The sequence below is a fragment of the Rattus norvegicus genome, chromosome 16, assembly GCF_036323735.1.
Source record: "Rattus norvegicus strain BN/NHsdMcwi chromosome 16, GRCr8, whole genome shotgun sequence".
Lineage (NCBI taxonomy): Eukaryota > Metazoa > Chordata > Mammalia > Rodentia > Muridae > Rattus > Rattus norvegicus.
The window spans coordinates 10,185,245-10,197,349 of NC_086034.1; the positions used below are offsets into that span (position 1 = coordinate 10,185,245).

A 12,105-nucleotide genomic window follows, 5' to 3' on the forward strand; every position below is an offset into this window, starting at 1 on the left:
ATATGGGATTTGACAGGTGGACTTTGTGATTCTGCGATTTTGAGGATGTTTCCTTTTGTGTGTCTCGGTTTTGTTTGGTTTGTGGTGCCCGTGTTTCGTGCGTGTGCACACTTACCTGTGCACCTGTGTGTGGAGGCCAGGTGTACTTACCTGTGCACCTGTGTGTGGAGGCCAGGTGTACTTACCTGTGCACCTGTGTGTGGAGGCCAGGTGTTGATGCTGGGTAGCTCGGCCTGTTGTTCCCTACTTCGGTTTTTCGAGAAAGGGTCAGTCTGGCCGGCCAGTTGGGATCACAGGTTTGCACCACCCTACCTGTTGTGAGCTGAAGTCATGGCTTTAGTTTATCTTTGTGTGTATGTAAGACTAGAGGAAAGCTTGGGGGAGTTGGTTCTCTCCTGCCACTGCGTGTCTCAGGGATTGAACTCAGGCTGTTGGCTTGGCTTTAGATGTCCTTACCCACTCAGCTGTCGTCTCACCCAGTACTCAGGTGTTCATGCTTGCACAGCAAGTGCAGCAAATGCTCTACTGGCTGAGCCCGTTACCTGGTCCCCTTGAGGTGTTGATGCATCTCTCTCAGCCCCAGCTTCCTCTTTGTAAAGGAGATAAGACCTACATGGCGGGCTCTTGTGACCGACTAGAATGTACTAGATGGCGCTCTGGTCTCCTGGTTGGCAGGGGAGGTGTTTGGTTTGCCCCACCTCATCTCTTCCTCCTCCCCTCCTCTTTCTCTTGGCCTTATCTTCCTCTACTGTGACCCACGAGGCTCTTTAGGATGGAGTGGCTGGAAGTCTACCACACTCACCTTCTGGTACCCTCTGCTGTCTGGTCTGGAGATCTGAGCTCAGAGATAACAGTTATTACTGAGCAGAGCCGGCCAAGTTGTAAATTTCTTTGACTTTGGCTTTTTGGAAGTTCCAAAAATAAATGTGGTGGCATCTTCGCCTCCAGCAGACTGGGGTGCACATGGCATCTCTGAGCAATCTGACAGGATAGTTGGTGAGGCTGGCAGGGTCTTGGTAGAGCAGCCCCTACTTCCGGAGATTCTGTCATCCTGCAGAAACCATACGTGAAGGCAGAGGGAATCCAGGAGACTCTATGTGCCTATGTCATGGGTCTTTAGAAAGATACTGGTAGGCCGGGGCATAGGGTACACTAGAAATACCAGCGACACATTGAAATCTGATCAATGGTGGCTTCCTTCTCTCAAATTGTGGAGCACCACGGCTTTGTCCATAAGCAACCCCAGTGTGACTCTGTCTTAAGGAGCCTCGTAGGGTATGGCTCCTGGGAACATATCATGATGGGGATTGACTTAAGGAGGGTATGGCTCCTGGGAACATATCATGATGGGGATTGACTTAAGGAGGGTATGGCTCCTGGGAACATATCATGATGGGGATTGACTTAAGGAGGGTATGGCTCCTGGGAACATATCATGATGGGGATTGACTTGGGGCACCATGCTCTGCCTGGTGGTCATGTGCCTGACTGGAAGACATAAGCTCAGGCAGCTGCTCTGAAATTGTTCTGGGTCAGGGTAAAGTTGGGACAAGAAGTATCTCCTTGCTCGGGGTTCCAGCTGTGGGGACAACAGACATGATCACAAGCTGTGCAGCTGATGGGGCTGAGCCTACACACCCCGGAGAGGGGCCTCCAGACAGGGAACTTGGACTTGAAGGAGGGCATCGATTTGGGTGCGTGTACTTATGAGAGTGACCCGGACAAATGGAAGGCAGCTGGTTGCCCTAGATGCCTGCAGATGGCATGGAGGACAGGAAAAGGGCTCCAGGACTGGGCTCATGGAGGGACTGGCTTCAAGAACAGTCATGGGATGTGCTCCTAACAAGGGGGCTACAGAGGAAGAGGGACTCCAGTGCAGTCTTTCCACCTAATCGCGGTCTAGAAGGAAGGTTATTGATTCCACCTGAAATGTATCAGCTTATTTTAGGTGGTTCATTAATGGTGGTATTCATAGAGGCCAGATACGACATGGCCAGCACTGCAAGTCCCTCCTTGGAGTCTTTGTGAAGGCATGCATGCCATCTCGAGCTTAGGGTTTCTCCTAGCAAGGGTTCTGCCTAGACGAACAGATGAGGTGATAATGACCTTCAGGTCTTTACTCTGGAGGTAAAGCAACTACGCCCATGGAAACCCAGTGGCAAGTGCCGTGCCCAGGACTCCTAGCACATAGCCTCTGCTCCCTGATCCTCCATCTGTCTCTGTCTCTCACACCTCTTTTTCTTCTTCCCTCAAAGACAGGGTTTTTCTGTCTTAACTGTCCTGGAACTCATTCTGTAGACCAGGCTGGCTTTGAGCTCAGAGATCTGCCTGCCTCTGCCTCCCAAGTGCTGGGATTAAAGGTGTGAACCACCACTGCCCAGCTCATTTCTTATTATTTTTGCAATGTTTTATTAATTCTTTAGGAATTTTATACAATGCATTTTGAGTATATTCATTGTTTTCTTATGGTGTTGAATTGGAATTCAGGCCTTCAGCACACTAGCCAAGAGCTCTGTCACTGACCAGTGTGCCCAGCCTCAGTCATCTCTTTCTGTATGTTCCCACTCCTCTTCCTCCTCCAAGCTCTCCCACAAGTCCTCCCTGCAGTACAGTTCTTAGAACGAGTGCTGCTAGATCACTTGATGTGCTGTGCTTTTTGTTAATGGTCATGTTACTCTTGTGGGGATGAGGGGCCCCCAGTGGTGGCTGAGAATGGGACCCTAGGATCTAGTCTCATCTGGATACTATTTTTCACTTTGCTCAATTGCAACTGTTTTCAGGACTCACCTTAGTCTTGTGGTCTCAAGAAAATTAATTCTCTGCAGCTTCCTATCCCCTTATCTCCACTGCGACTTTATAAATCCCAGAGGCTAAGACAAGCTCTCTTAAATCTACCATTTACTATATCATCTTCCTACTGACACAGGCTATTTCCCTTCATAAATAACAGAATAACAGTGCTCTTAGAGACCTTCTAACCAGGTGGTTTCATATACTTACAGTTGGGCCTCCTTCCTCTCCCACATTTCCCTTTTGATCCACACCACCATGCACATTTCTAGTGACGAGGGGACCCAAGGTCACTCTGAGGCCAAGTGTGTAGGGTTCCTGTCCCACCCGTTCATTTGGGTAAAGGTGCCCCTCCCTGCCAACTTTCAAGGACATAGTTTAGGAGTCACGGTTTAATTTCTAATTGAAGTGGCTCTGGGGTTGGGGGGTCAAGGATCAGGGCTTCATTTCAAGGTCTGAGGATGGAAGAGAGACACAGCCATCCACTTGGAGAAGGGCTTAAGTTACGTGTCCTTGAAGATAGAGAGAAGCCGTTCTGGCAGGCCAGACTGGGAAGTGAGTGCCCCAGGAGGGTCAAGAGGCAGGATAGGGGAGAAGACCATGATCCTGGAAGGCTGGATGGAAGAATTCTCATTGGGAAGGTAGCTGGGAGTGGGGATAAAGAATGGTGGTTCTAGGAGGAGAGGGAGTGTGGAGCATGATCCAAAGGGTAGAAGGTTAACAGGATATGCTTGTGGCATTTTTTGGTAACTTGATACAAGCCGGGTTCATATGGGAAGAGGGAACCTCAGTTGAGAAAATTCTTTATTAAGATTGCCTGTAGGCAAGACTTTGGGGGCATTCTTTTTTTTTTTTTGACTTTTCAGGGTTTTTAATAGTCACATGCAGAGGTCCTGTTCATTTCAGCTCCTTCACTGCCAAACCTGGGGGCAGGGACTGCTTCAGCTTCTCCGCCTTCTCCTTGTCTGTGATAACCAGGGTGTAGAGGTACCTGCTACAGCGGACCTTGAACTTTACATTATCCTTGTTTTTCTTGATCTTGACAGATTTGGCATCCTTCCGCCGGGCTGTGAGTAGAAAGTCCTTGATTTCCTCAATTTTCCGAGGCATGGCGACGGGCGCTCGGCTCTGGCGTCAGCACCTGCCCAAAAAAACTCACTTGGGGGCATTCTTGATTAATGATCAATACAGGAGGGTCCAGCCCACTTGGTCTGTGTCACTCCAGGAGGTGGCCCTGAGTTGTATGAAAAAGCAAGCTGGGCAAGCCATGGGAACAAGACAGTTAGTAGTGCTCCTCCACACTCTCTGCCTCAGTTCCTGCCTCCAGGTTCCTGCCTTTAGTTCTTGCCCTTAGTTTCCTAGTGTTGGGCTGGGACCAAAAATTTGTAAGTGGAAATAAATCTTTTCCTCGTCAACTTGGTTTTAGTCATAGCAGTAAAATGTGAACTAGTACACAGGGATATTGGATGAATGAGGTCCAGGGGGCATCGGGTTGCTTATAGTTAGCAAGAAAAAAATGGTAGACTTCTGAGTGTTAAGTTCTGTCTCTGCCTCTGTCTCTGTCTCTCTCTGTCTCTGTCTCTCTCTCCCTGTCTCTCTCTCTCTGTCTCTCTCTCTCTCTCTCTCTCTCCTATACACACACAGATACCCACAGACACACACAGACAGACACACAGACAGACACACACTCACAGATACACAGACACAAACACACAGACACACAGACACACACACACACACTCCTCCTACACACACATATACATATTAGCAAGAAATCCAAAATGTGATCAAAAATTAACTTTTATTTTTCAGTACTGGGGAACCCAAGCTGTATGTGCCAGAAAAATGGTCTACAAATTGAGCTGCATTCACATTCCATTTAAATGTCTGTGTTCCTCCATTCTATGTTCGACATGGTCTTTGGGCATGTTGGAACATGGTCATACTTCTAGCTACTCCGGCAGTAGGAATACACATTTGAGGACAGCTTGGGCAGTGTAGTGAGACCCTATCTCAAAGTAAAATGGACCTGTGGATTTTGTTCAGTGGCAAAGTGCTTGCCTTGCATGCTCTGGGTTTAACAACCTGTTCCACAAAAGACCACTTGTAAGATGTGTAACATGACACTTGATACACATGTACTCCTGAAGTGATGCTTAAGTCAGGGTCACACACCACACACACATAACATATAGGTATGTTTGTGTGTGTGTGTGTGTGTGTATACATATACATATATATGTGTATGTATATATATGTGTGTATGTATATATATGTATATATAGTATATTTATGAGAACATGTATAATTGTATCTGTGAATCTCAAGCATGTAATACTGTATTACTGAACATAGTTGCTGTGCTGTGTGTGAGATCTTGAGACATTTTAACAGAGAGCTGTACCCTTGACTGAAATCTCCCGACTGCCTCTAGCACAGCCCCTGCCAAGTCCTTTTTAGTCTGTCCCTACAAACCTTAACTTCTTTAGGTTCCACATGAGAATGAAACCACATGGTTGCTTGTTCTTCTGTGTCTGGCTTCCTTCAAGCGTAATGTTCTCTAGATTGTTCCCATTTCAGAAAGTGGCAGGGCTCCCTTCTTTTAAAAGGCCAAATAATATTTCATTATGTATACGTATACTACACTTCCATTATTCATCTGTTGATGGACACTCAAGTTGTTTGAATATCTTGGCCATTCTGAATAATACTGCAATAGAGATGGGAGTTAAAATACCAATTTCAGTTCCTTTGGCTACCCAGAAGTGGGATTGCTGAATTATATGGTGGTTCTATTTTTAGTGTTTTAAAGGATGCTCCACGCTATTTTCCATAGTGGCTGTACCAATTTACAACCAAGCCAACAGTGTGCAAAAACCCTCTTTCCCCATACCCTTGCCTACAATGGCTATCCTTTGGACACAAAGGCATTTTTGGAAATGGTAGACGTATTTACCAGCCAGGCAGTAGGAATTATAGTACAAACTATGTGCTATGTAATATCAAACCACACAGTTGTATCAGTTGATCACGTGTAGTTTTCGCGTGCCTACTATACATAAGAAACAGTTAAAAACAAAACAAAAACAAAATGAAGAAAAGTTAAAAAAAATTTTTTTTGTTTCCAGGCTGTGATTTCTAAGCACACTGTGGTCAAGGCAGGTCAGCACCTCGGACAGCACCACACATTCCCATTGTCCCCAGCAGAGTAGCTTGCCCACTTGTTCAGACTGTCATGCTTGCCCCCTCTCTAGAACCCTTAGTTTTAGGAGCCCTATATTTATTCACATTAATTTTCCCTTCAAAATATTTGGGTTTGTGCTTCAGAGGAGATCCCTATTTTTTTCAGGCTGTGTTGGATCTCTCTATCTTTCCCTTTCCTTTTCTCCCAGCCTCCCTGCCCTGACTGTTGCCTTCTGGAAGTGACTTTCTGGCAGGGACTAGAGGGTGAGTGTTGGGGGACTGAGCCTAATACAGGAGGTTGTACCAGCTTGGAGACCTGGTTTCTGAGCTCAGGGTACTACGGATTTCTACTCTGTGGTTTTTAAAAGTTTATTCTCTCTAGAGTATGCTGTAATTAGGAGTGTTTTTCAAATTGTGAGAGGTGAAAGAGCTCTTTCCATGGCCTTAGCTTGAAACAGCATTGGACCAGCCACCAGGGTTCATTAACATTCACAGACACTGTGGCAGCCAGGGGCAGTGTAGGGGTCATCTGGGCTATGGGATTTTAGTGTGAGGGATTGAAGATAGGGCTCCAAAGTAGGATTTCTGTCAAGTTCAGAGGAGGTTGCATGACACTTGTTTGTGTGAAGACATGCCTACAGGACTTCTGGGAAGCTTCATAAGTCATTTCCTCTCCTCTGCATTCCAGGTCAGGCCGAGGCATCATTTTGAGGAAGAGTTTCCAAACGTAGAGTAAATTTTGAAACGCTGACCTGCCTCTTCTTCAGTTATGATAGGGTTACTTGAGCTAGAATATTGGAGTGCATGCTATAAAATCCACAGAACCTATTTGTAAGTGTCTTTCTCTGAGATCCTAGCTCCTTGAGTCTCAGTGCCCTTAATTATAGAATGGCGACAGTGTTATGTACCTTGACAACATAGAGGACATGCATGGCGGGAGGGAAGCTGAAGTAATGGGAGATTCTCCTTTCTGAATCCCCAGAGGAAATGCGTTCTGGCCCTAGGGAGGAAGGACTGTGTTGGAACTCTGAAATCCTATTGATTATGAGGCCCAGTGTTTTCTTCCTCAGCAAAGGGAGGATGGCCATGGAGCCGGCCACAAAGATTCCTTCTCTTACTCCTGCCTCCGTCTTTGGGGCCTCTGGGATGGATGTTTGATGCCCTATTCTAGGGCACAGGAAGGAGAAGTAGGCAATGGTGACTGAGAATCCTAGACTTATTGACCTACAGCTATATTCTTTGAGTTTTACGCAATCATAAAGCCAGAATCAATGCCTGGCTAGGTTTATGGGACACACCTCAAAGCAGCCTGATTCTCAGCATCTCTGCTCCTGACTAGTAGAACGAATAAGCACATGCATTGCAGACATGGGGTGGGGGGGGGGAGAGAGAGAGAGAGAGAGAGAGAGAGAGAGAGAGAGAGAGAAAGAGAGAGAGAGAGATGGGGTGGGGGAGGGAAAGGGAGGAGGCATAGAGGAAGAAGCAGAAGAGGCGTTGAGATTAACTGACTGATTAGTTGGTTGGGTTTAAGGTATGAGCTTCTATGCTTGCAAGGCTGGGGTGCTGGGGGAGCAGTCTGGGAGATAGGCCAACAAATTGGAGACCTGGGAGGGTTGATTGTGCAGAAAGGAATCAGCAAGCAGCCCCGGGGGGTAGAATTCCCTCTCATTTTCTCTTAAGTCCTCCAGCTGATTTGATAAGACCCACCCACAGCATGGAGGGTAATCTGCTTTCTTGAGTTCTATTGATTTAAATGTTAATCGCATCTGGAAAATTCCATCATAGCAGCTCCCAGGCTACAGTACTTTTTGACTTATGGTGGGCTTCTTTCCGATAAACCCAGCCTAAATGGAAAGCAATACTGGTGGAAAATGAGTTTGACACTGTCCCCTCCGTCCGTCACCCTAGCTTGGCAGCACAGTGTGCTGTGCTGGAGTCTTTGGTTCTTCGCCCCAGCGACCATGCCTGGCTGGGATCTGTAGTTCACTCCTGTTACCCAGCATTTCAAGAGAGGATGGACCACCCACCATTAGCCTGGGAAAAGAGCCAGATCCAAAATTCAAAGTTGACAAATTGTAAGCCAAGCCATTGTAAAGTGAGGACCATCTGTAGGGTTTGACCAAACAACTGGCCATGGTAGCTTTGCCAAATTGACCCATAAAATTAATTACCACAGGGTCTAGGGAGATGGCTACTTGGTAAAGTGCTTGCCACACAAGCATGACGACTTCAATTTGGATCTCCAGAACCCACATGAAAAGACAAGCATGGCGGTGCATTTCTGTAATCCCAGCTCTGGGGAGATAGAGACAGGCAAATACCTGGAGCTTTCTGGACAAACATCTAATCAAGACTGGGGGCTTCAGGTTCAGCCAGAGACCGTACCTCAAAAAGTAAGATAGAGACAGAGTGAAGAAAACATCAGAAAACTCTGGCTTTAACATGCACACGCATACATGCATGTGTACTCACATGTACACCTGCATATAAAAACACATAATGCCCTTCCCCCATGAATTAACTGTCTCAGGTGGGTTTTGCCATCATCCAGGTCCTTACAGTTTTTCCCCAAGTACATGTGAGGGTCAGGTTTGAGGGCATCTCACCCTGCCCCCAGGGAGTAGACCATGCTTTGTTGGATTTTGACCTCTGCTTCCCTCTTTTCCTGTCAATGATATATTACCTACCCTCTTTTTATTCATAGCCTTCGTCTTACAACCTGTAACATGAAAATGATAGCTTGTACCTTCCAGGAGTGCCAGAGACTGGCTGAACTCATGGATATGACAGGGTGCCAAGACCATGAATCCTAGCCCAAGAATGGCTTCATTTCTTCTTAATCCTTTGGGGCTTCTTCCTACAGCCTTGGCACCTCCTTGACTCCTGGGTTGAGGTCATGGGCAGAAGCAGCATTCCGCTGAGATGATGCCTACTGGATCCTGGTCAGAGCCCATGAACAGGTTGGACTCTCTGTGGGACCTCATCAGCAGAGCCAGAATTGAGCAACTGAGGCTGGGGCATGGAGTGTACAGTGTGGTGTAGAAACAAGATGTTTCCTGTTCTTGCCTCCCTTATTGTAATCAGGCCCCTGACTCTCTTTCTTGGTGCACCTTAACCATGCAGCCTTGAATCCCCGGGAGGAATAACATAGTATGCCGAGAACTAAGTATAGTTTGAAGCCATCTACTGAGATCGGCAGGGAGGAGGAGCAGTGATGGCGACTGGGTGGCCGAGGACGGTTCCCTGGGAATGTTCTGGTTATCTCTTCTGAGCAAGATAAGAACAGATAGGTCCCTTCTCAGGGCCGAGGGCTTAACAACCTGTAGTGGTTAAGAGCACTTAACAGCCCATCTTCCCATGATAGACTGGGACGCCCTGTGAGAGCATCCAAATGGGTGAGGTGTTGGAATCGGAAAGGGCAGCATAGCAAGAGAAAATGAACAGAGGCTAAGGAGGCAAACTTGGCTGGGTCTTTTAAAGGTCAGTGGCATTGAGGTCAGCTAAGTCTGTAGCTAACGTGCTGAGGTAGCTCTCAGAGTATTTAGAAAGGCACCGGGAACAGCAGAGCGTATTCTGTACAAGCCTCAGTGCCCCGGCCTGCCTCAATACCTGTGGAACCGGTGAGCTCCTGTCACCATCACCCTAACCGGATCTTAATAGCTGGCTGTAGTGGAACACTGTGAGACACACCCACTGGGAAGCCCAGTTGTCTTCTCTGTAAAACAGGGCTAATAAGACTGCCCCATGGGGCCATGAGGAAGGAAGTAGGGAGGAGACACTTGCCGGGCCTCTTCTTGCTGGGTCAGATCCCTGCCATGCAGGGAGCAATCAGAACTGAGTCCTACTCATGCGATCCTCTCCCTCGTATTTAGAAAAGCTGTCTAATGAATAGAAGGTTTGTTCCTTTTCATTCTGACTTTTAAAGATTTTTTTATTATTTGAGTTACGTGTCCGTGCATAGGTGAGTGCAGGTGCCCCAGACGCAGAGGAGTTGGGTCGCCCAGGAGCTGGAGTTGTAGGCGCTTGTGAACCACCTGATGTGGGTACTGGGAACTGCACTCAGGTTCCCTTCACTGCTCACTCTTTACTGCTAAGCCATCTCGAGCCCTTATACTTCCAATTTCCATCATGAAACATTTTCATGCTGTCAGACGAGCGGTTTGGCTAGTGAAGACCGGGCATCCCTAATCCAGAGATTTGAAATCTGAGATGCTCTAAGACTGAAAAGTTCTCAGAACCAACACAACACCTCAAGTTTCCTGCCATGAAACTGTGCGATACACAGCATTATTTTTTTATTTTATTTTTTTTTTTATTAACGAGTATTTCTTATTTACATTTCAAATGTTATTCCCTTTCCCGGTTTCCGGGCAAACATCCCCCTAATCCCTCCCCCTCCCCTTCTTTATGGGTGTTCCCCTTCCCACCCTCCCCCCATTGCCGCCCTCCCCCCAACAATCACGGTCACTGGGGTTTCAGTCTTAGCAGGACCCCTTCCACTGGTGCTCTTACTAGGCTATTCATTGCTACCTATGAGGTCAGAGTTCAGGGTCAGTCCATGTATAGTCTTTAGGTAGTGGCTTAGTCCCTGGAAGCTCTGGTTGCTTGGCATTGTTGTTCATAAGGGGTCTCGAGCCCCTTCAAGCTTTCCAGGTCTTTCTCTGATTCCTTCAATGGGGGTCCTATTCTCAGTTCAGTGGTTTGCTGCTGGCATATGCCTCTGTATTTGCTGTATTCTGGCTGTGTCTCTCAGGAGAGATCTACATCCGGCTCCTGTCCGCCTGCACTTCTTTGCTTCATCCATCTTGTCTAATTGGGTGGCTGCATATGTATGGGCCACATGTGGGGCAGGCTCTGAATGGGTGTTCCTTCAGTCTCTGTTTTAATCTTTGCCTTTCTATTCCCTGCCAAGGGTATTCTTGTTCCCCCTTTCAAAGAAGGAGTGAAGCATTCACATTTTGATCATCCGTCTTGAGTTTCATGTGTTCTAGGCATCTAGGGTAATTCAAGCATTTGGGCTAATAGCCACTTATCAATGAGTGCATACCATGTGGATACACAGCATTATTAAAAGGAATAAAAATGTATTCAGGCCTTGCGGCATGCGTACTGTGTTTATGGATTATGTGTTGGGTTTCGGTATAAAATATCACATTCTGTATATGCAGGTTCTCCAGAATCCCCGCTCTGAGGTTTGCCGTGTGACCCCAAATGGTTCACATTTGAGCTCCTCAATGCACAGCCATATGCCCATCATCTGGTTTTCACCACACGTCTGCTCCCCCCCCCCTTTTTTAATATAAAGTAAATTGTAGACATCATGGCATTTTACTCCCTACATACGATAGTCCAACCATATTTACTGTCTGTGATTTTGGTCACTCATTAAAAGAACAGCGATCCTGTTGAGATCGTTGAATGAGAGAATAGATTCACATAACTCACTGTAGTTGGTAGTGGTAAGTAGCTGTTTTCGATCTCTTGGCGCACCCAATTTAAATGTTAAGCTTTATTGTAGACATGTATGAGCAGGGAAGACACAGTACCTACCGTGTGTGGTAGAATGTGGCTTCTGACATCTGCTGAGGGCATCAGAGCAGATTAATCTTGGATAGGGAAGGGTCAGTGTGCTTAAATATGGGCAGTATATTTGGAGGGATAGTTGGGGATTTTCCTATCGAGACCATAATAATAATCATTTCTTAGCATAATATGATACTGTTCATATTCACATGTGACTGGTTGCCCCAAAAGCATCTCTTATAATTAATTGGCTTAAGTTAGGATGCATTCCAGGACGTGTTGTGATTGGTTGTTGTTTCCCTCAAGTCTCCCGTTATGTAGGCAAGTGCTTATCGGAATCATAGATACACACAAATCACCTGGAGGTGCTGCTAGTATGCAATGATTTGAGCCTGAAATTCTGCTTCTCTAATAATCTCCAAAGTGACATTACAGTTGATGGGCCACTGGGTGGGCTTTGAGTGGCAAAGGTCTTGGGGTTAGTATGCATGTGTGTGTATGTATGTTTTGCACATGTGGGGCCATGCACATGTGTGTGCGTGTGTGTGTGTGTGTGTGTGTGTGTGTGTGTGTGTGCATACATATATTCATGTGCTCACAATGTCTGGA

The 12,105-nt window shown here is 46.7% G+C and overlaps 1 protein-coding gene and 1 pseudogene across 3 annotated transcripts in view; one reads left to right on the top strand and one right to left on the bottom strand.

Annotated features, from left to right (window-relative positions):
• Grid1 (glutamate ionotropic receptor delta type subunit 1) overlaps positions 1–12,105 on the top strand; it is a 749,167-nt gene that overhangs the window by 40,227 nt on the left and 696,835 nt on the right. The window lies entirely within an intron of this gene.
• On the bottom strand, positions 3,634–3,948 carry Rpl38-ps3 (ribosomal protein L38, pseudogene 3; annotated as a pseudogene).